The following is a 24,633-nucleotide window of genomic DNA, read 5'->3' on the forward strand; positions in this document are numbered from 1 at the left end:
TGGATTATGTTGATTGACCAGATCTGGATCTTGGACTCCCCAGCAGGTGGGGCGTGATGGCTCCCCAGGGAAAATAGGGGGGAGGGGGTGTCACGAGAGCAGGTGGAATCGATGCTGGGCAAGCAAATCTGTTCAGACAACCTCTGAGCACCCTCTGATCCTGCCACTGCGGGAGTTTGGGAAGCTCTGGTTTCCCCTGGCACATTTCCTGCAGAGGTTTTGCACTTGGTTTCTCGATGGCTAATGTATCCTGCCCATTAAACTCACGGGCCCCTTGTTTCAGTTATCTTTGCTTCTAGGGGCACTGGAACAGAGGGGAGGATAATTACCATATAGATTTATGGACCTCTGCTCAACAAACAGGCCCTTTCCCCGCAACGGCACAAAGCCAGCCTCATAAATATTAATCAGAAGGAAATTGCAATCAACCCAAGTGGGAGAGGAAATGGCAAATTGCTTTTTCCTCCGTAGGACATAAAAGCAACGCTCATTGTTGCACAACCAGGGGCTATCCGGTGGGTTGCCTGTGTCTCTCAGCTCTCAATAATAACAATAACAATAATCATAATAGGGACCCACCACAGGCGACATAAAATGTGGTGCTTCCCGTACATATATTTTCACTGCTATTTTACGACTTCTGGAAGGTAAGCCACTTGCCCAGGAAGACCGCCAACGTGAAGCCGAGTCAGGATTCAAACCCAGTCTGCCTGACCTCAATGTCTGAGTCGTTTCAGTTCCATGGATTGGGTCGGGTTTCTCCAGGAGGGAGGAACTCGATTGGCCTTTGAGTTCGGGGGCACCGTAATCACATTTCTCTGTTAGTCTTTGGAACATCGGGGGGGGGGCGGTGTAGGAAGGGAGATCCTGGCTGCTCTTGTACAAAGTTGTCACCATGCAGACACAGAGGCTGAAGGCTCTGGAAAGATGTGCTCTAGCTCCAGCTGTGGGCACGAGTCAGGTGCCAGGTTTGACATTTTGTCCTCATGCACGCCCACCACAACCCTGTCACTTAACCAGCCTGAGACCCATTTTACAGACAACGCCATTGAGGCCGGTGGGGCTGATTGAGACTAGATCCTGATTTTCATTCATTCCTTCAATGGATATGTAACTAAATGATAAAGTAAATACTTAACTCTTAGCCAGCTTCCTCTTAACCAACTTACCTTGTTGACAGGGTCTCATTCACTGTGTAAAACCTGATGACAAATGCCAACCATCCCAGAGCCCTGGGCACCCCCAGCAAGTGCAGGCTGCACACGTACTCCAAGCCAGTCATGTCTGTTCCCAAACCTGCTTACGCTAGTTGCCCTTGTTCTTATAATTATACAATTTAATTAAGCAAAATGATTACATTAAATGTAGTGTGAAAAGAAAGGGGAACGTTTCTATGAACAGAAACATGAATGCTCTACAAAGACTCATTGAAAAGGAAAGTTCCTGGAATTAAAACAAAACCAAAAACAAAAAACCTGCAACCAAACGAGGTGTGAGAGGTGACCATGAAGGTTCAGAGTCAGTGCATATCACACAGCGGCGGCTTTGCAAAAAAAAAAAAAAAAAAAAAAAAAAAAAAAAAAAAAAAAAAAAATCCTATGAAACTCCAGTAGCAAAAACACACCGAGGGAAAAAGCCTCGCCTTCCATCATGAGAGTAGGGAATGTGTAACTGAACTCCAGGGGTTGGCTGCTTGGGGTGCATGAAATTGAACACAGCCCAAGGAGGTGTTGAAAGCAAGTTTTTATTAGTTGTTACAAGTCAGGAGACCGGGAGCTAGGTCCCCAAGCGCGGACTCCCAGTGGGTTAGTGCAGGAAGCTCGCATTCAGTGTATTAGAGGGTGGGGGTGGGGAACTTGCATCTACGTTACAGGACTTACACATGTTCCGTTACTCAGGCACAACGGTGCAACGGCGCATGCCTAGCATGTCAACGTGCCAGTGCATACATTGTGTGTGCAACAGCATGGCAGAAAACCCTGCCCGTAGGAGGAGATCGCGGTATTATAATGAGCTCAAGGTAATTCAGGACAACTCCTGAGAGCTCCTACACAGACCCTCGGGTCCAAAGCCGGCCAAACTGGAACCCAGTCAAGCTGGGGCACGTGAGGAGCTATCGGGGGAAACACCTAGCTGGGTGTCCGCTTGGTCAGAACTGTTGGTTCTGTAGAAAAAAATACATTGCTTCTCTGCTTTTGTCCCTTCCTCCTACCCCGTCCTTTCTGCTGAGAGCTTTCAGCCCTCTTATTTGAGTCATTTCCCCTGCATCCTAGCTAACAAATCCATGCCCACATCCTTGAGTTTAAAGAAGAAAAGTGTTAAGGGATCGATCAGTTTCAGTTTTAACCATATTCCCTTTCCTTAGCTGGCTAGTCACTGGTCCTGTGTGGACTCCTCGGTACGCCGAAGATAACCAGTGACAGAACGACATGGGGAGGCAGGCAGATGAAGGAGATCAGTACATCGGAAATGAACTTTTACTTGCCCTCTTTCCTGGTCACAAACACTTTCTTCCTCGGGAAGGACAACTGGTACTGGAATCTGCCAGGGTGCCTACGTCAAAACCAGGTGTCAAAACCAAGACTCCTCCTCTTCCCTTTGCTCACAAAGTCCTGTTGATGTCACCTCCTTGATATCCCCCAAACCCATCCCTCCCTCCCACCTATCCCCTGTTTTCCTCCTTATCTCCTTCCCTCTTATTCTCTCTCTCTTCCTCCCTCCTTCCCTTCTGGTCTCCCTTCTTCCCCTCCTTCTGCTTGCAAATATTTATGGAGTCTCTGCTACGTACCAGCTACTCAGTTGACTCTGGGAAAGCACTAGTAAGCAGAGCTGAGGTGGTCCCTTCCCTTAAGAGGGTTAGAGTATAGCAGAGCAGACTGAAGAAATAAATAAGCAAACCAGGAAATACATGAATAATTATAAATTGCTTTAAGTGCTATGAAAAAAGCAAAGTGAGAAAGAACTGTGGAAGGGGGCTGCTTTGGAGGAAATCAAGGAAGGCTTCCACGAGGAGGTGACGTTTAAGCTGAAACCCAAATGATGAAAAGAAGCCAGCAGAGAGAAAAGTGGGGGAGAAACATTCCATGGAGAGGGGAACGCCATAGAGGAAGGCTTGAAATCAGGCAAGAAGTAAAATGAAAGCTGCTAGGGAGACTAGAGTCTGGAGAATGGGTCATCATGGGATGATGAAGGCCAAGACGACGAGAGTTTGGATTTCATTACAAAGTCGATAGAAAGCTTTGGAAGGTATTAGCTAGCAAGCCAATTTCTTTTTCTTTCTTTCTTTCTTTCTTCCTTTCTTTCTTTCTTTCTTTCTTTCTTTCTTTCTTTCTTTCTTTCTTTTTGAAAGAAAATTATCTTTTTTTTTTTTTAATTTTAGAGAATAGTAGGTTCACATGCAGGTGTAAGAAATAAGACAGAGAGATCCCGGGTACCCCTTATCCGGTTCCCCCAATGGTAACATGTTGCAGAACTGTAGTGCAATGTAACGACCCCAATATTGACATTGACACAAGACGCAGAACTTTTCCGTCACAGCAAACACCCCTCTTGTTGCTCTTTTTAGGTCACATCTGCTTCTCTCCTGCCCCCATTCCCTCCTGCACCCCAGCAACCACTCACCTGTGCACTGTTTCTGTAATTTTTGTCATTTCAAAGATGCTATATGAATGGAATCAGATAGTAACCTTTTGATATTGGCTCCATCCCCACCCGCTGAGCATAATTTCCTGCAGACTCATCTGGTTTGTTGTGACCATTGATAGTTCTTTCTTTTTAAGACTGAGTACTATTCCACATGTGGATGGACCGTACTTTGTTCAACCATTCACCCACTGAGGGACATCTGGATTGTTTCCAGTTGGGGTTCTTGCAAAAAAAACTGCTATAAACATTCACGTACAGATTTTCGGGTGGGCATAAATTTTCATTTCTCTGGGACAAATCCCCAAGACTGCAATTTGCTGGATCTTACAGTATTTGCCTATTTAGTTTTATGAGGAACTAGAAAACTCTTCCAGAGCAGCTCTTGCACTTTTCATTCCCACCAGCAACGTATGAATGCTCTCATCTCTCTGTATCTTTGCCAGTGCTTGGTGGTATCGCCGTTTGTTATTTTAGCTGTTCTGATAGGTGTGTTGTGATATCTCATTGTGGTTTTAACTTGCATTTCCCTGATGGCTAAGGATGTGGGGGACCTTTTCATGTGCTTACTTGCCACCCCTGTATCCTCATGGACGAACCAATACTCTTGGACAAATTTATCACTCTGTCTTTACTGAGAAGTCCCATGCCCCTAATAAGACCTGAGCGCAGGACCTGATCCATGGATGATGTGAATAAATGCTCCTTGGATGCACTAACTCAGGACCAGGGGTGTCATCAAAGCCTGGACATGACTCAACCTGGGTCAGTGCTCTTCCTGCAGCACCGACCCTGCCGCCCGTGGCACAGATCGCCCTTGCTCACCAGCACGCAACTGACAGCATCAGTAAATTCCATCCAGAAAGGATTCAACGCCCAGAGACTTGCACTTGCTGTATAATTAGGTCTAGCAGACCTTATGAATGTAGTCGCAGATTATAATCACTTTTTAATTATATTTACCTTTGTCTGCAGAGAGGTGAGATGTATTATTGGCTCTGGGAGGTAACAATTCAAATCTACATCCAAAGAAGCAGGTGCCCTGAGGAGGGTGTACCTGCAGAACGAAAGAAATTGAAACAGATCCGCAGACACAAAGCTCTAGCCTCCCTACTGAGTCTGGGATTCGGAGGCCAGGAAGTTGACGGGCGTAACATTTTCTGTTCTCCATGCACCGGGAGGGTGAGGGACTAATAACAGGGTTCGGTTTTTGAGTGCTGACGATGTGCTAGGTACTACGCAAAGTACTTTCCATAAGAATCTTTTTTAATTTGCAAAAGGAACCCTGGGGGGTAGATACTGTTGGTATCATTTCCATTTTGTAAAGGAAACTGAGGAACAGGCAGGGCCAGTGGCTTACCCAGGGTCCCACAGCCAGGGAGAGGCAGGGCCAGGATTCAAATTCAACGCTGCCAGATGCCAGAGCCCTTGTAGGGAGCCCTGATGCCGTAGAAGGCCGTGACCTTGCTCTCTTACAGCTGGATCCTCTGATTAACATCCTTGGAGTTCCCAGCCCCATCTGCTCACCCCCATTGGCTCAGGAAGTCCGGACAGGACTTCTGGTACCCTCTTCCCTCCTCCTTTCCACAGGGACCACAGCAGGGAACATAGCAGGAGACACAAAGTCATATACTCCCACAATGGCCTTCTTCGATCTCACCATCTTGGCTGCCAGCAAGATCCAGACCCTTGCCAGAAAGTTCTCTGCCCATAGGATCATGCTGTGGCGATGATGATGATGGTGACAACATGACAAAGCTGACAATAACTGTCAGTCACTTAGATCAGGCACTAACTAACTGTAGGAATGAACTCAGTGGTTCTCAGAATGTAGTCCCTGACCAGCAGTACCATCATCCGGGAACTTATCAGAGATGTATCTTCTTGGGCTCTGCACCAGCCCTATGGAATCAGAAACTATGGGGGCAGACCCAGCCATCAGTGTTGTGACAAGCCCTCCAGGAGATTCTGATGCACTCAACCTTGAGACCTGCTATATGAACTTATGGAAGCCTTCCAACCATCCATGAGGTAGATATTATCTTTCCCACTTTATAGATAAGGACATGAGGCTCAGAGAGGTGAAGTCACATGCCCAAGGTCACACAGCTGGTAGGAGGTAGAGCATGCTGTCCCTTCTCTGGCCTAGAACATTACCTATGACTCCAACCCATCCATCTATCTGTCCGTCTCTCTATCCATCCAGTTATCCATCTTTCTCTTCATCCACCAGCCTATCCTCCCTCTCATCCATCTGTTCAACTACCCATTCCTACGTCTAATTATCCATCCACACATTCACCCACCCAGCCACTCACCTGTCCATCCACCCATCCCTCCATCAATTTACTCATTTGTCCTCTGATTTTTAAATGTACTCACCCAACCATTCATTCATAAAGGGTTTATTGGTCTTAATTCTATGTGATAGTTAATTTTATATTCAACTTGATTAGGCCATAGTACCCAGATATTTGGTCAAATACCAGTCTAAATTGTCACTGTGAAGGTATGTTTTTTTTAGATGAGGTTACTGTTTAATCAGTAGATTTGGGGAGACTTCTGCACGTGACTGAAGGTTGAAGCCATTGTCTTGGGTGGGATCTTCCAGGGAGTTTTGCATAGTGAGGAGAGGACCAGACATAGAAAATCCTTGTAAAGCACTGACATTTAAAGGTACAGCAGCAGAGAAGACACGTTGGTAGAAAGATGAGTATGAAAAAGGACCAAAGAGAGGGGCGCCTGGGTGGCTCAGTCGTTAAGCGTCTGCCTTCGGCTCAGGGTGTGATCCCGGGGTCCTGGGATCGAGCCCCACATCGGGCTCCTCTGCTGGGGGCCTGCTTCTTCCTCTCCCACTCCCCCTGCTTGTGTTCCCTCTCTCTCTGGCTGTCTCTCTCTCTCTGTCAAATAAATAAATGAAATCTTAAAAAAAAAAAAAAAAAGAAAGAAGAAAGAAAAAAAGAAAAAAAAAAAAAAGGACCAAAGAGGTACGAATGAAAATGAGTATTACTTCAGAGGCTAATGGAAGAGACATTTCATGGAAAGGTGTTATCAAGAGTATAAAGTAGCAAAAAAGAGGTCACCTCATCGCTTTGAAATCCCAGTTCAGCTAAGCTACCTTCCTTAGATCTCTTCCCTTTTGTGTGTTTTGGCTTAAACACCCAGAAATGGCAAAGAAACAATAACAACAATAACAAAAAACCAGGTTAGGGCTACCGTAAAAATTCAGACCAAGTGGATGGCCTAGCAGTGTGCAACACTTAGTAGGTGCTTAATAAGTGGTATTTCCTGTTCATGTCCCCATGATAGGCTCATTAATAAATGCTTCTGACCAACAGAGAACCAGCGTACCTTCTGTTATGTGCACATCTCATTTTTTAAAAAGAAGATTTACATCTCATTTTTTAAAAAGAAGATTTATTCCTTTATTTGAGAGAGAGAGAGAGCAGGGGGAGGGGCAGAGGGAGAGGAGTCCTCAAGCAGACTCCCCACTGAGCTTGGAGCCTGATGCAGGGCTCGATCCCATGACCCCGAGATCATGACCTGAGCCAAAATCAAGAGTCAGACGCCCACCCAACCGAGCCACCTCGGTGCGCCAGTGCCTATCTCATTTTTTATTCTCCGGTAGAGAATGTGTTGAGGGAGAGGTGGTGTGGGTGGGTGGGGTGATCTTCCCTTGCGCGGCCTGGGCTCTTGAGGACTGACTCCCGCAGTCCCAACTCAGCAGGGACTGTCAACTGACACCACCAAAAGCCAGCTCCAAGTGAACTCCCAGTGCAGTGAGAGTGGCACCCGTGCTCTTAGCATGCACCCCTGTCTGCAGCTGACACGAGGGCTGGGGTGTCAGAGCTGTCAAACTGGCTTTCTTCTTCGAGCAGTGAATTCCCAGCAAATGGGGTGTGTGTATATAATTATGAGAGCTGTAGATCCTGACATTCAAACAAAGTGTCTCGAGCCCCCATCATCTGTAAGGATGGCAGTTCAGGGGGAAGGTGGGGGTAGCACTGACATGTCAGCTATGATTAGGAAAGGCGTCTAACTCGGCGCACGGGGGAACACGAACAGCAGAAAAATAGAGGAGGAATTTAATAGCACAGATTATGTTTTTAATTACTTTTGCAAACGAACTGTTCTCGTGCTCGGGTGGAGTTGTTGAAAAAGCCACCCCCGGTGTTCCCAGGCTGCCTCTGAGTCACTGCCAGGACGGGGGCTGGTCTTGGGGAGCCAGAGAGCTTTCAAGGCAGCACAACGGGGCTTTCAAGTGAGGTCTTCTTCCCAGGGAACTTTTGGCTTCATCCATCTACGGGACATTCAGATGGCCATTCACGTCGGCGGTGTGGTCAACAGCATAGCTGCTGGAGCCAGCCTGGCTGCCGTTGAAGCCTGGCTCCACTATTCATTAGCTGTGTGACCTTGGATAAGACAGTTGTTAAGGATTGAATTGTGTCCCCTCCATCCCCCCAAAATTCATACATTAGAGTCCCAACTCTCAGGATCTCAGAATATGACTTGATTTGGAAATAGGGTCATTGCAGAGGTACTTAATTGAGATGAGGTCATGCGGCAGTAGGATGGGCTCCTAATTCAATGTGACTGGTGTCTTTATCGAAAGAGGAAAGTTGGACACACATGTACAGGCAGAGGGCCATAGAAAGATGAAGGTAATCAGAGCGGTGCCTCTACAAGCAAAGGATTGCCAGAGATCGCCAGCAACCCCCCACAAGCTAGGGAAGAGGCACAGTACACGTTCCTCACAGCCCTTGGAAGGAGCCCACCCTGCTGGCATCCTGATCTCAGAGTTTTAGCCTCCACAACTGTCAGACGGTATTTCTGTTGTCCCGAGCTACCCATTTGGCGATATTTGGTTACGGCAGCCCTAGGGCACGAACACAACAACTTTACCTCTCTGTGCTTCTCTTTTCTCATCTATAAGATAGTGATGGTATCCTGACCTCATGGTGTTCTTTGAGGATTACATGCAATTTATATATAAAACTCTTTAAACCATGCCTGCAACATGGCAAGCTCTCAATTACTATAAGCTGTCAGTGCTTGAAAACCCTTTTGGAAGGGGCTGCTTTGAAAGGGAATTAGGGGGGCACTAGGGTGGTTCAGTCAGTTGAGCGTCCAACTCTTGACCTCAGCTCAGGTTCAGGGTCATGTGTTCAAGCCCTGCCCAGTGTGGAACTTACTTAAAAAAAAAAAAAAGTGAGCGGGGAGGAATTAGGAGAAGAATCCCACCCTGGATGGGGTGCCTACTGTTTAATTGGAGAGCCTTTCCGGACTCCTTATATAACTTGTTTCATTTGCTATTCATAGCAAGAAAGCATTTTATTTTATTTATTTATTTTTATAATTTTTTTTTATTATATTATGTTAGTCACCATACAGTACATCCCTGGTTTCTGATGTGAAGTTCGATGATTCATCAGTTGCGTATAACACCCAGTGCACCATGCAATATTTTAATCCCATTTTACTGACAGGAAAATTGAGGCTCAAGGAGGTGAAGTGACATCTTACCCGAAATTGCACAGGTTGTAAGTCATGGATGAAAGATCCAAACCATGGGGACTTAACTTGGAAGGCAGCAGCCACACTCTCTGTCAGCTGACTTGAGGGTGTTAACCATGGGCGTGCAACACTGAATAGATCGCTTGTGCTCATGGGGTGGGGGAAAGCAGGAAGTGACAGTAGGGAACAAGCAGCACAAATTCCGAGAAGCCACTGAGGCTGGGGGTGCAGATGTGGGTTCTGGACTCAGGGCTATCACTTCCTGCCCACCTGACCACAGACGGGTCTCTTCCCCTTTCCTTGAGCCTTAATTTTATTATCTGTGAAATGGGAAGCATGATGGCTACGTTGAAGGAATCTATAGCAAGGTAGGTGAAGCTCATGATACATGAGAGGTACTTGAAAAATCCTTACATTACAGGGGTCGTACGCCAGGGGTCTTAGGTACTTGGATGTGGGTCTCTGCTCGATCATTTCATGGGCGGTCTCTCTGGGCTCAGTTTCCCCATCAATAAGATAGGGTGATTAATCATAATCCTTCCAGGTGGTCACTTTTGCTATTCCCGTGTGGTCGATGAGTTCTGACTTTAAAGCCCTTGCTTATAAAGAAAGGGGAGGTCAGTGGCCTCCATGACCAAATCCTATGCACCCGCAATGTCTTTGAACCTCCATATATTTTTGTGTTCCCGTCTTGTTCCAGTAGTTGTGGCTGCAGAACAAAGTCTCCTGGAACTCAGCGATGTCATACAATGGTGTGTAAGCTCGTGGATTCTGGGGGGCTGGGAATTCAGACCAGGGCACAGCGGGACTGGCTTGTCTCTGCTTCATGGTGCCCACGGGCTCAACTGGAAGACTTGAAGGCTGGGACTGCTCCCATCCCCAGTCTCATTCGTTCATTACTCATCAATCGGTTGATGCAGACTGTCGGTCGTAGCCTCTGTTCTTGTCCTCATGGCTTCTCTCTATGTGGTCTCTCGGCATTGGTTGGTTTGGACTTCCTCAGAGCGTGATGGCTGGATTCCACGGTGAAGAGAGAGGGAGGGAGGGAGAGAAGAGAGAAAGAAGAAACAGCAGCAGCAAAGGGGAAAGGGGAGGAGCAAGGAGATCAGGAAGAGCTCTCTGGTATTCTTTTCATGATCTCACCTTGGAGGTCCCATAGCGCGACTTCCACTACCCCGTGCTGATCAAAGCAACCACGTGCCCCCGCTGAAGTTCAAAAGAGTGGACACAGACCCTCCTGAAAGTGCAAGGAGTGTCAGTCACATTGTAAGAAGAGTTCACGGGAACCTATTTATTTTTGGTCCATGGAGATAGATAGAGATATATTGATACCCATCTTCGGAGAATCCAAGCTGCCGAGCTCATGGCTTGGGTAAAAAAAAAAAAAATCTATCATCAAAGGTCCCCACAAAAGGCAATGTTTGTGTAACAATGGGCAGAAACCATGTATGTATGTACAACAGAACACTATCCTCCTAGGACCCAAACTCCCATGGTCTATGACGGCAGGTGCCCCAAAGGAGTTTACAAGAAACAAAGCATAATCAGCTGACCTCCCAATGGCCCGAGAAGAGAGAATACTTGGGTCCCCTTTCCCTGGTTACAACCAGTCCAGGGGATGGAAGGACCCAGCAGCCCATTTCATGTTGAGAGGGAAACACTTCTATGCCTGGAAAGACAGAAGGATAACAGCTCACAGGTCCCCCCTGGACCCTTACCCCGTCCCTGCCCAAGCCCACTGAGGATTCACCCATGGAGTAAGCAGATAGCTCTGGGCCGTGTGGGAGCTCTGGCTAAGCCTCCGGGGGCTGAGACTAGTGGGGCAGCTTGGGAACAGGCTGGGCAGAGAAGAGCATAACTGGATTGTCAGACACATCCCCCATCACTGTCGTGGGGACCTGCTCACTGTGAGCCGGAAAACTCCAAGCTGGACAACAGCCTGGTGTGGCTGCCTCTGGAACAGGGGGTGGACTGGGGAGGCTTTCTGGAAAATCATCCAGAATCATATAATCATATTTCACTGGGGCAGAGAGCAATCTTTGAACCATTCATTTAAACAACAACAGATTGGGGGGCTCCTATGTGCGAGGTCATGGAAATAATGGGGTGAACAAGCATAGCTTCATGAAGTCACAGTCAGGCAATCATGATTCGGTATATTGGGTGCTCAAATGGGGGAAACAGAGTCCAGAGGGGGCACCTAATTCAGTCTGGGAATCAGAGAAGGCCTCCTGGAGGTGCAAATGTCTGGGAAGAGTCTTGAAGTTGGAGGAAGAGTTAGGAAAGCAAAGAGGAGGTGGTGGGATGAGAGCTCTAGGCAAAGGAGCCCATATGTGCAAGGTCCAGAGCCCCAGGTGAGGGGAGCCTTCAGCCCTCAGCAGGGAACGGTGTGAAGCTTTTGCTCTCACCCCAGCTAAGAACATCATGCCAGTCGGAGATGGTGGTGCTACCCGATGGTAGCTTGTTCCACCTGGCCGGAGGCGGCAACATCTCCCCTCCATTAAAGAGGACGGGGGCCTCTGAAAGTCCCTGGCTCTGGGCTGGGGACGGCGGGTGGCTCAGAAATGGATGGAAAGGAAGCTGTCAGCTAGAAATGTGGTGGTGGGTGTGGAAAGGATGCGAGATTTTCCTAAGGCAACTAGCATGAGTTGGAACAGAGAGGTGAAGCAGAGAGGACGGAGGAGATACAGCTGTGGGGACCAGCCGTGCCCAGGCTGTGTGCGTGTGCGTGCACGTGCGTATGTGAGTGTGCGCGCGCGGCAGAGGGGTGTTTGCTGGCTGGGGCTCAGGTGTGCATGCGCGCGCACACATTTCTCATCGGTCATTTCAAATGCTCCGGAGGACCCTTTGCCTTGGCAAACTGTTCTCAGCCCAACGAGACCATGGGGGAGGCCTCAAGCAGAAGATCAAGAACAGGGCTGAACTGTTGCGGTGATTAAAGATAGGTAACATTTAGAAAGCACTCATTCTCTTCCAGGTGCTGTTTCAGTGAGTCTCACAGTTGTCTTGTGACCCCTCCGCAGACTCCTAGGTGGGGCAGGGATTGTCTTGGGAAGATCCCATCCTGGCCCCTACAGATGCTCTGTGAGATTAGATCTCTATCCTGAAGCTGAGGGGCCTGCCAGGTCCCTGAGAAGCTTCTTTCTTGTGGCTCTTTGACCCTGTTTCTTTGGGGTTTATGTCCCCTTTCATATAAAACCTACACAGTCTATGCCCTTCCAGAAAATTCTTATAGATGCCTGGGCCTCTTCTAGCTCTCGAGCAAATGTGGCAGCAGCCTTAGATCCGTGGCCACACCTGGGAGGAGAAGGTTGAGCAGTGGCTAGGTGAGCTGGGACAACCTCTCTCCTCTCCTCTCTAGTAACCCAGAGTCCCTGCATCATTGGAATAGCCCTGTGAGAGCAGGTAGCCCTGTCATCAGAGCCATTCAAAAAGAAAAAATTAGGGGCACCTGGGTGGCTCAGTCATTAAGCGTCTGCCTTCGGCTCAGGGCGTGATCCCAGCATTCTGGGATCGAGCCCCACATCAGGCTTCTCCGCTGGGAGCCGGCTTCTTCCTCTCCCACTCCCCCTGCTTGTGTTCCCTCTCTCGCTGGCTGTCTCTTTCTGTCAAATAAATAAATAAAATCTTTTTTTTTTAAAGTTTTTATTTATTTATTTATTCAACAGAGATAGAGACAGCCAGTGAGAGAGGGAACACAAGCAGGGGGAGTGGGAGAGGAAGAAACAGGCTCATAGCAGAGGAGCCTGATGTGGGGCTCGATCCCAGAACGCCGGGATCACGCCCTGAGCCGAAGGCAGACGCTTAACCGCTGTGCCACCCAGGCGCCCCTAAATAAATAAAATCTTAAAAAAAAAAAAAGACAGAATCACCTGACATGGTCACACACAGTTAGTAGTAGTAGAGGCCGGATGTGGGCCTGAAAGTTCTGAATCCATAGTCCATGCTCTTCTCCTGTGCCCTGAACAACACAACGTGACAAGGTTAAATCCGAGTAGGAATGGAGTACCTTGACAGTACCCAAGGGAGGGAGCAAAAAGCCACCCACGGCTTCAGGATGGACAGGACTATGGGGCTGGGTCTTCAAGGCTGCATAGGAATTTGACTGGAGAGGCACCATGATCAGAGGGGGAGCAGTGCATGCCAAAGTGCGGCACCGTGACGGAGAGTGGGGTGAATGGGGATAAGATGAGGAAGGAAGGAGAGTCTAGGAGATGAGTCAGGAATCAATTTTAAAGGAAATGGGTTCCATGTTGAAATGCCTGTGACACATGTGGGCAGCAAGGACCCACAGGAGTCCAGGGAAGGCAGTGACTGATCGGGCTGGCTTGCTGTTGGCAATCAGGTTGCTCATTGGTTAGGAAGCTAGGGAACCAGCCTGCTGCACTCAAATCCCATGTCTGTGTCTCTGAGTTGTGTATTCTTGGGTAAATTATGCAACTTCTCTAAGCTTTGCTGTCTTCATCCATAACATGGGGAAGATGGTAATAAAAATATACAATCCAGAGTTATGGAGAAAAGCAGATGATGTAATCCGTGCTTGGCAGTCAGGGGGGTGTCTGGCACATGGAAGTGCTCAGTTAGTATGGCTGCCATTATTATTAGTGAAGGAAGTCTCTGGAGGCAGCATTCAAGTGGCACGGACAGGTGGAGAGACAGGGGAAAGGAGCTTGGGGAGCTGCAGGAAAAGTGTAGACCAGCGATGATGAAGCTTGGCTCAAGGGTGCAGCTGTGGGGACAAAATATGGAGGGCAGAAGGAGGACTGGTGAGCATCATTGAAATAGAGGATTGAATAAACTAACATATATGGATGGGTTTTGTAAACTGTACATACTTGAGTATGATTACAATTAGGGCTATTTTCATCAACTTTATTTCTGGGCTCATCAGCTTCAGTTCTCTAGAGAGAAGATGCCATTTAATTCTCCCAGATCAAATATTTAACAAACACAACAGTGAATAAACCCAGCCTTGCCTATTTAGCACGCACTCAGTATTTTTAGTGGCTAAGTACAACTCCAGAGATTTACCACCTTGGCTGACATGATTTTCTGCCTGAGACTATTTATCTGTACCAGGGACTGTAACACATTGTCCTGGCCAAGAACACGGTTCCTAGAGTTTGACTGCCTGGGGTTGAACCCATGCTCTGCCCTTGGGTGAGCTACTCAACCTCTCTGTGTCCCCAGTGGTAAAATGAAAAGAATGCTAGAATTACCTCATGGAGCTGTTGTGAAGATTCAATATGATGATAGAACGGGGTCTGGATGTGCACATATTCATCATCACCATCACCACCACCATCACCACCATCACCGTCACCACCATCACTGTCACCATCATCATTACCACCATCACCATCACCACCACCACCATCATCATCATCATCACCACCATCACTGTCACCATCATCATCACCACCACCATCACCATCATCATCACCATCACCATCATCATCACCACCATCACTGTCACCATCATCATCACCACCACCATCACCATCATCATCACCACCATCACTGTCACCATCATCATCACCACCATTTACCATCATCATCATCACCACCATCACTGTCACCATCACCACCATCACTGTCACCATCATCATCACCACCATTTACCATCATCATCACCACCACCATCACCGTCATCATAACCACCATCACTGACCACCATCACTGTCACCATCATCATCACCACCACCATCACCATCATCATCACCACCATCACTGTCACCATCATCATCACCACCATTACCATCATCATCATCAACACCATCATCATCATCACCACCATCACCATCGTCATCACCACCATCACCATCGTCATCACCACCATCACCATCACCATCACAATCATCAATGCCACTCCTTTCAGAATTTCTTTTGGTTGTGCAACAACAGTTACTCTTCAGTAGAATATGTTAAATTTATTAACTGGTAACGGGTTTATTACTATTTATAAATTAATAGATAAATGTTTAAAAGGGTTTCTGCTTTTAATTTCTAATATAATTTTTATTGATACCACCCATATAGACAAAGGTTTTTTGGGAGTCTTCAATCCTTTTTAAGAGTATAAACATTCCTGAGACCAGTAAGTTTAAGCAACAAGAAGTAGTTACAACATAACAGACATGGAAGACCTTGGAATTCCTGTTGGGTACCTGGGGTCAGACGGCAGTGTGGTTTCCAGACCCCACTCCGAGAGTGCAGATTTCCAGTCCTGACCACACAAGGCTTCCACAATCACAGCTGAGTGGGCTGGATGTTGGGAGGCAGGTCTGACCCCCTCTTCAATCAGTGACTCCAAAACTGTGTGTTGACTGCCCTCCAGAAGCTGCAGGCTAAACCCACAGGTTGCCGCACCACTTTATGGGCCATTCATCTCCCCAGTGTCAGGACAGAGTGCCTGGCTTGAGTCCATGTGCTTGTCTGCTCTGGGAGTTGCATCATTGTCTCTTTACTTTGGCCCCACAGAGCGCCATTCTACTAATTAAAGCAGCCTTAGTCCATCGGCTGATCCCTCCTCCTCATAGTGTCCTTTCTGGAAGAAGAGTGGGAACAAAAATTGTCTAAGTACTTACTAGGGGCAAGGTTCCGTCCCCACGTTTTTATGCGTGGTCAAGAACACAGACCTCAGAATCCGTTCTGGATGCTGCATGTGAGTGGTGTGACCTTGGGCAAGTCACTGCTCCTCTCTGGTCCTCGGCGTATGAAGCTGTACAATGGAATCATTGTCACACCCACCGTTGCAGGACTGTAGTAATAACGGCAGAAGGAGAATCCTGTCTCAGGGTCCTAGCATGCGCTGGCTGGTGCAGAGTAAGAATCACTCATCAGCTCTTGATACAGTCACTGGTAATGGACAATGACCACTACCTTTCCAAACCTTCCTGACAACCCCAAGGGCCTAGGAAGAGGAGCCCAAAGCTTAGAGAGAGGAAATTAGCATGGAAATTGGCAGTACTGGGATTTGAACTCAGGACTGTCTGAGTCCTAAGCAGCGTCCCATCAGTGGCTCTGGGCAGGATGGGGGTGTACTGAATCCAGGAGCCGATAAGACAATCTGCTTGGTGATCTCCTGCTGTTTCCAACTAAGATCTCATTTTCCCTCTCTTTCACCTTGAGGCGAGTTGCTAATATTTGATAGGAAACCTGAGGACCAAAGCCGTGAAACGCAGGATTTGTGTAATGATTTTGTCTCTCGTATTTCTCTGTCCCCGAATGGTGAGGAGGGGGCTTGCAGACATTTTGACTGGAGCAGCAGTCCTGTGGCAAAGAGCTTTAAAATGACCAAAGTTAATTCAAATCATTAAAAATTTTTTCCTGAAGGATATCAATTGTCAGGACAAGGATTTTAAAAAAAAAACACCCTATTTTGATTTGCACTGAATGAAAGGATGATATTATAGGAACAAGGTGCAGAATGAATAAAGGGGGAGAAGTGTGGGAGATGAGGCCTCGGAGGGACAATGGAAATACGTTTCTAAAATCAAGCTGCTGAATTAAGGAATCGGGAAAATGCCCCAATTACGGTATCAAACGGAGGGAAGAGACACGTGAAACTTACCTTGAAAATGAACAAGGTAGTGGAAAATTTAACACCTACCAGATCAAGAGCTTCCACCTATTTGGAGAGAAAGAGCTGCCTTTATCTCCCTGATATCACTTGGGGAAGAAGAGAAAAACTGTCAGATAAGGCATGTGTGTGTGTGTGTGAGAGAGAGGGGAGGGGGAGAGAGCACAACATACAGACAGAAATTCAGAAAGAGGGAGAAAACCATGGAAAGAGACAGAGACAGATCAAGACAGAGAAAGAGAAAGAGATGGGAATGAACCGGGTCCAGTCTGGACAGGTGCCGGTGGGTCTCTAAGCTCTCCCCATCTGTCTGTCTTTCCCTGCCCAGTCAAGCCCTCCAGGTAAGAGAGCCCAGTGACCACCATCAGAATGGAAGCCCTTGACCCTCTTTTCTCCTGCTTAGGGCACTCCAGCTGGGTTCCAGTCTGTATCTATGGGCCAGACTCCTGCCTAGGAAATGAGCAGACGCCCGCCTGCCGTCTGAAGGAAGGATAGAGTGGACAGGCCGGGATGAGGGATCAGAAGGTCCAGGTTCAGTCCCGGCTCTGCGGGGGTTGCTCTGCGATCTTGGGCAAGCTTACTTAACCACCCTGGGCCTCAGTGTTCCCACCTGTAAAATGGGGAGGATCATTTCTGTCCTTCCTCTCTCCCAGGGCTGGGGTGGGACTTCAGTGAGATCATCGTTCTGAGCACGCTTTGAAATGTTTAAAAGAAAAAGGATACAAAAGTGAGAAACCCTTAAATTTTATCTGTGGGGGTGAAAGTCTGCTTTGTTACATTTCCTGGACGATTCTCCCAATCTTCTCTTCACTGTGAGGAGTCCATCTGGCCAGAGAGGGGATCCGTGTGTTTGCAAGGCTGCAGGAGGAAAACGTTCAGAGAATCTATGTCTTGTTTTATCCCAGAGGAAAACCCCTTATAACACACCATGAAACTCAATGGGGAGAAGAACGGCAATGATACTAAAATAGTGATCATAAAAAAGGGAAAACAGAGCCACTCAGATCAACTAGGAGGGAAGTGCCGTGTAGTTGTTTTTGTCCCCCCAAACGTCCCAGCCTCATCCCCCTCACCGTCTTCTGGACGGGCGCATGGCCGTGAGATCATTCCTTTTGGGAATGGTTGATGGATACGACGTTCCATTTCCATCACAGCTGGGCCCTTCTTTTTGTCTTGAGATGGATTCTGCAGCTCATCAGGACCCTCCTTATCTTGCTTCATGCCCCAGGCTGTTCGGAAACAAGCCCAGGGAATTACCCAGTTGGAAGGAAACACCAGCACCACCACCATCATTGTGGGCAGGAGCCAGTGTCCCCTCCCTGTCAGGCCCGTGGGCGGCTGGTGGGCGGCCGGTGGGCAGCAAATCAGTAATTGCTCACCAAATCAAGGGGGTTGGCAAGAAGCAGACTCCTCTGGGCATCTCCTTCCTCACCGCCTGGAATTCCCCAGAAGCTGGAAATGGAATTGTTTCCGGAGCTGGATTAAACAGCTAAATTGTGACCAGCCAGGATCCAGGAGACCCTGGATCCCAGGATACCCCTGCAGGGGCATCTAGCAATAGTGTTCTCATCTAGGCGGTCCCTCTCAATCAAGCCTCACACCGGCCCTGGGTGTGAGGCTTCATCCACACCCCAGCTTGACAGGTGGAGCCCGGAAGCATCGCGGCCACAACGGGAAGGCGTGCGGGGGCTCTGGAGGTAAAGATGAGGCTGGAATCCTGCCCCGGGCTCGCTGTGGGACGTCCTATAATCCACGGGTCTATTGAGCCTCAGTTTTCCCATCTATAAAATGGTGAAAGCAATTTCTCCCTTGTTTGGTAGAGAGAAAGTGTGTGCAGAAATGTCTTACCTTGTACAGGAAATTAAACAAATAAACAAACAAACAAAAACCATGCAAAAGATGACTACCTATGACCCTTTTTATCAGGGGCCTTTGAGAGGTTTAGAGACTTGCCCAAATAAACAGGGTTGGGATTGGGTTTGCAGACTGTTGTTTGGACAAGAACCCAGGGTTTTCTCAATTGGTTGTGAATCCTGTGTCCCAGCAAAGGCACTAACATTTCATTGCGAAGTGACACTGCCTGTCCCCTGGATACCTCGTGTGTGCACCACTGCCTGTGCTCCCCAGAACACAGTTTATTTGTGAAGACACGGGTTCCTCCTTCCCCTTCATCAACCCTTACCTGACCAGAGCCCCGCCCCTCCGAGTTTGCCTTTCAGTCTGTTCTCCTTACGGCAAAATCCAGAGCGTTCTTTACAATCCAGTATTGACATCAAATAATGACAGAGGCAGGTTAATGAACGCAAGGCAGGTAGATACAAGACATCAGAGAACACTGGGGTCTGGGGCAAATTCTAGCTACTTAAATTAATGATTCCAATGAAAAATAAAAAATGTAACGATCCCAAATTAAAAATGTTTTGAAATGTAAATTTATTATTTAATCACATGATTAAATTTAAAGATTAAACAATGCATTTAAATGTATTTGAACAAATGGTTATTGTCATTTAAAGATTATTAAAGATGAATCATCCCAATTAAAAATAAAAAATTCAATTCTCCAAATTAAAAATTATTTTAAAATTTAAATGTATTATTTAAATAAACAGTGAAATTTAAATATTAAACATTGTTTAAATATATTTGAATTAACTTGGATTTATTGTTGTTTTTAAATTATTAAAAATGAATTATCTGAATTAAAAATAAAAAATATTTAACAGAGAAAAAATATGTCTTGGGGCTCCAAGGGGCTCACAGACCACTCATAACTTTTCTTCTGGGTCAGCTTCTATACGGGGCAGAGGAAAATACAATTTGTTTATGGCAACAGAGTTGAGAAAGTGACAGAAACCACAGTGGTTTCGAAGCTCTATATTTCCCTAGAAATAGCCCAGTACGTTTTCTGCTCAGAGGGCTAACTAATTCACACTGTTGTGTTAATGACTGACTGAGCTTTAGAAAGGTTAAGAGTCATGGTAGAAGTCTATTCACTGTGACACTGTGTTGAGGGACATTTGAGAGAAGAGGAGCTAGGTGGCCCATGCCATGTACGTGTCATCCCCACAGCATACAGACCTTTATATCCAGGGAGGAAAGAGCATCCTTACTGCTCACAGGAAGTGCCGATGCCCATCACTTCCTGTTTGTTCTCAGGCAAGAGAGGCTTCTGGAGCCCTGTGATTCAGTCCTGGGGGGACAGCTCAGCAATTTCCTGCCACCCACCCCTCTCTGGGTCGTGGGCTTTCCCCCAGCACAGGAACGGACTTTGTAATGGATGCAAAACAAAGCTGTCTTGCTGTGTTTTCTAATGCTTTCTGCAGGAGAGAAGGAAGCACCCTGCACTCGCTTTATGTCAATCCCAGGACCTTTGCAAACTACATGCCTGCTTATTTGGTCCCGTTGCAGAGGAAGATGTGAAAACCCATGTGATGCCGGAGGAAAATGTGAGACCGCTCCCCAAAAAGTCTCCCTTGGTTCTGTCTCGGGGGTGTGTGTGCAAGGAAGCCAGACCCCGTTCTCAGACAGAGCTCCGGCTTGTGCAACACACAGGTTTGGAGGAACAGCCGTCTTTCCCTCTCACACATGGAGAAAATAACATGACTCCCCAAGAATCCACGCAAAGATGAAACCAGAACATGCAGCCCAAGGGCGCAGCACAGAGCCTGCGCAGAACGAGCTCCCCACAGTGAAGGGCGGTGCTGTGATTATAATGCTTCATTGACGAACAGCCACTCCGTTCATTTGGCTATGACGGAGGCTATGTCTGTGTTACAACAGGAAACGAGCCACTGAAAAAATGTACTATCCAGCCCTTCGCAGAAGGCGCTGGATGACTTCTGACCTAGTGGAATCGGGCAGAGCTGGGCTCATCCTTATGGAACGGGCTGCTTTGCTTCTCTGGGTCTCAGTTTTTCCATCTCTAAAATGGGGATAGTAATTGAACCTTCTTGTAAGGATGTCGTGAGGAGTCAAGTAGATAGTTCAGGGCCTTAACTGTTGGTTCGCTCTCTCCCCACTGTCTGTAGTCTCTTGGCTTCCAAATGAGGCTCTCTGAGGCCTCGGTCTGTCTCCAGAGCTCTGGAGCAGGCCAGGCCTAGACCGGTTGTCCAGGCAGCAATAGCAGATTTGCCATTTGCAGGGGCGGGGGGCAACGAGCCTGGTCCTCTGCAAACCCTTGACTGGCACGAGCACCCCCTTCTGCGAGGTAGTCACGTTCTAGAGGCGAAGACACGATGTTTGGGGAGGCAAAGCCGGACAGCGGCAAACCGGCACGGGACCCTGGGCCACTCTGATGCCAGAGGTGAGAGGTATCCGCCTGGGCCTGGGCCTGGGCCTGGGGGGGACTGGGGGCGCTGCTCTGAAGCCAGAACGGGAAATTCACTGTGGCATACCAGCCCGGGAAGGGAGCTTGCAGATTCCAGATGGGTCCAAGCCACCCACTGACAGACACAGAGGTTGAGGTCTTGAAGAGCAAAGGCACCTGTCTGAGGGGAGTTGGAGGCACGGCAGGACCTGCCAGCAGCCCAGACTGTGGGCTGCTCCCCCTGGGCCCTGCCCAGCTCTCTGCCTTGCTTATAACCAGCCCAGCCCAGCCCAGCCCTCAGCTCCGGGAAGATGGGGTTCATCAGGAGTGCCCCCCCTCACCTCTGCCCCTGCGCCAGGTGGCTCCCTCTATCCTTCCCCTCGCATGTCACCTGGCTGCCTCCTGGTCACCCTTGACATGGGCAAGGGCAAGCCTTCCTGAGTCCCCAGGCTGGGCTGGGCCCTCCTCTGGGCCGTCGATGCTCCTATGCTTCCCACATTTTGGGTCATGACGATCCATCTCCCCCATGAGCATGGTGCTCACTGTTTGTTGATTGACTGACTGATTGACTGAACGGAAGAAGGAATGCTGCCCAGAGACCCTTCACAGGGCTGGGAGGAGAGCGCTATGTGAGCCGACAAGAGTTCATGTAATAGGGACTGTGGCCGGCTTGCTTCCATGTCTGCGGTCCTCCTTCATGCCTAGGTCCTCCCTCCGTGGAAGGGACACTGGAGAGAGAGTCAGAAGACCAGGCTCCAGGTGTTGGTCCTGCCACCCACCCTCATGGAGCCCTGCACGGTGCTCTCCCGCCCTTAGGCGCGGGGTTTCCTCACTAATGAATCCCGCGGAAGGTTCGCCTCCAGCTCACCGAGGGTCCCTTAGCAGGGAACATGAGAATCAGTCCCGCACCTCATCCTGGAGTGCCTCTGGAGGGAGCCACACAGTTCCAGTCCCTCCTCTCTCCTGTTCTCCACGCAGGGCCTGCGAGGAACCAGGGCTACAATCCCGGAGGTAGCGTCCTAGGATTCCCTACAATACCATGCGAAAGGCGAACGTAGGGCTCCGTGCTAACAGGCGTAGTCAAAACACTGGCACAAGGGACTGGTGATGACCGTGCAGCCGACCGGTCGGCCCCGAGGACATCACACCGAAGGCTGAGACCCGTGGCCAGGACCGGGCGAGCTGGGGAGAAGGTTACATGGGCTGTGTGTGCCAGTGACCTACTGTGTGATCTATCTTCTCCATGACCCAGCTTCCTCCTCTGTTAGATAGGGGTGATAGGGATCGCGCTGTCACAAGGATTAAGTGAATTATTCTTTGTAAAATTCTCAGAGCACTGCCTGAAATACAAGCCCCCGAAAAGATTTTTGAATGAATAAGGTAAGTTTTCTAATGTGGGGATGAATAGTTTGCTTACGTGTGAGAATTAGCAGAGAAAGACCAAGAGAGTAGGGGCTCTGTCTGTTTCGTTTACTCTTCTTGGGTCTGTGTTTGCTCTTGGTAGTAATAGTGCTTAGTAGTAGTAGTGCTGCTTAGTATAGTGCTTAGTAGTAGCACCAGTGCTTAGTACTAGTGCTTAGTACCAGCACTAGTACTAGTACTTAGTACTGCTTGCACTTAGTAGGACTATGAATATGTGTTGGATGGAAGGAATGACTATAACTGATGTTGGTAAAGGACCGTATATAAGCTCTGTTTAGAAAATGCAAAGAGGCTTTCCAGCAAACATGTTGAGCAAGACAAGTTGTAAAGGAGCATGTATCAGGCGAAATGATGGTCTTGCGGGAACAAAGGTAGCAAGCACATTCATAATGCTTACTGGATTCTAGGCCCTTTACACGAATTGACCTATTTAATCCTCACGACAATCTGCGATTACTCTCATTTTACAGATGCAGAGACCGAGTCAGAGAGGGTGAGTAACTTGCCCTGGGTCACACAGCAGGAAAGTTGGCAGAGCTGGGATCTGGACCCAAGTAATCAGGCTGCAGAGGCCGCGCTTTTAACTAGTGCCCTATAAACTGCCTCTTTCAAGGCACACCTGAGGAAATTGTGGCTACAAACAAAACAAGAAAGAACTACCAAATTAAAAACAAAACAAAACAAAAAACCACCTTCTCCCATGAAAACATCTAAAGGGAAATGCTGGGAAAACATACAGTCCCTCTTGTCTTGGTGCATGTAATTGGAGAACACCGGGAAAGGCTCCTCCCTCTCTCTGGTCCTCAGTTTCCACATCTGGAATATGGGGGGGATATTTCCTCCAGCGTCCCTTTCCTTCCAGGGGCCTGGGTTTCTGCTGCAAAGCCGGGAGCCTGGAGCTCCTGTGAGATTTAGGTCACATGGGCTGAAATGCGCTGCTTGTTTTCCAACAGGACCTGCGTCCCCACAGGCTTCCCACGTACCCAGCAAAACGGAAACCAGAGAGTCTGAACCCTTTTATCAAAGGAGCAACTCTGGAGAAGCTGGGAGGCTGTGAAGCCTTGGGAAGGCAAAATCAAAGGCAAACTTTGAGGAAACACTTGTGAAGCAAAAGAAAAATCCCATCCTGCTCGCAACAGTGTTATCGACTCCGCAGAAGGTAATTGACTTGAAACAGAGCGAAGCTGCGTCTGTTCATGTCTCCATGCTGAAAAAGCAGGCCCAGAAGGGAAGTCAGACGAATACCCAGGCAATCTGTTTGTCAGATAATTGGCATAAAAATGTTGCATTTCCCTCACTTCTTGAATTATTTGGATGCTTCAAGAACCTCCATCCTGAAATTTTATGTGGAAACACAATTGTGAAGGAAGGTTCTTTCTCCCTCCCTCTCTCCCTTCCCTTCCTTTCCTTTCCTTCCTTCCCTTTCCCTTCCCTCCCTCTCTCCCTCCCTCCCTTCTTTCCTCCCTCCCTTCTTCCCTTCCTTCCCTCTTTCCTTCTCTCATTCCTTCCTTCCCTCCCTTTCTCCTGCTTTCACTTCCTTCCTCCTTCCTTTCTTCCCTCCTTCCTTCTCTCCCTCCTTTCCTCCTCCCCCCTCCCTTCCTCCCTTCCATGCATCCATCAGCCATCATTTTTAATCTATCATCTATCTTTCTATCCATCTATCCATCTTGCTATTTAGCTATTTATATGAATATATATTAGATATATACTAGCATCTATCTATCATCTATCTATATATATCTATCTATATCTATCATCTATCTATATCTATCTACATCTATCTATATCTATCTATCTATCATCTATCTATATCTATCTATCTATATCATCTATCTATCTATCTATCTATCTATCTATCTATCTATCTATCATCTACCATCTTTCTAGCTATCCACCCCCATCCTTCTATCTAGTTATCTATCTGGATATATATTAGAAATACATTAGATCCTGGGATGCCTGGGTGGCTCAGCAGGTTGGGTGTTCGACTCTTGATCTTGGCTCAGGTCATGATCTTGGGGTCATGGAATCCAGGCCTCCTGGGGCTCAATACTCAGTGGGAGGTCTGCTTGGGATTCTCTCTCTCCCTCTGCCCCTCCCTCCGCTTATGCATTCTCTCTCTCTCCTAAATAAATACATCTTTAAAAAAGAAATATATTAGGGG

The sequence above is a fragment of the Ailuropoda melanoleuca genome, chromosome 12, assembly GCF_002007445.2.
Source record: "Ailuropoda melanoleuca isolate Jingjing chromosome 12, ASM200744v2, whole genome shotgun sequence".
In the NCBI taxonomy this organism is placed as follows: Eukaryota; Metazoa; Chordata; class Mammalia; order Carnivora; family Ursidae; genus Ailuropoda; species Ailuropoda melanoleuca.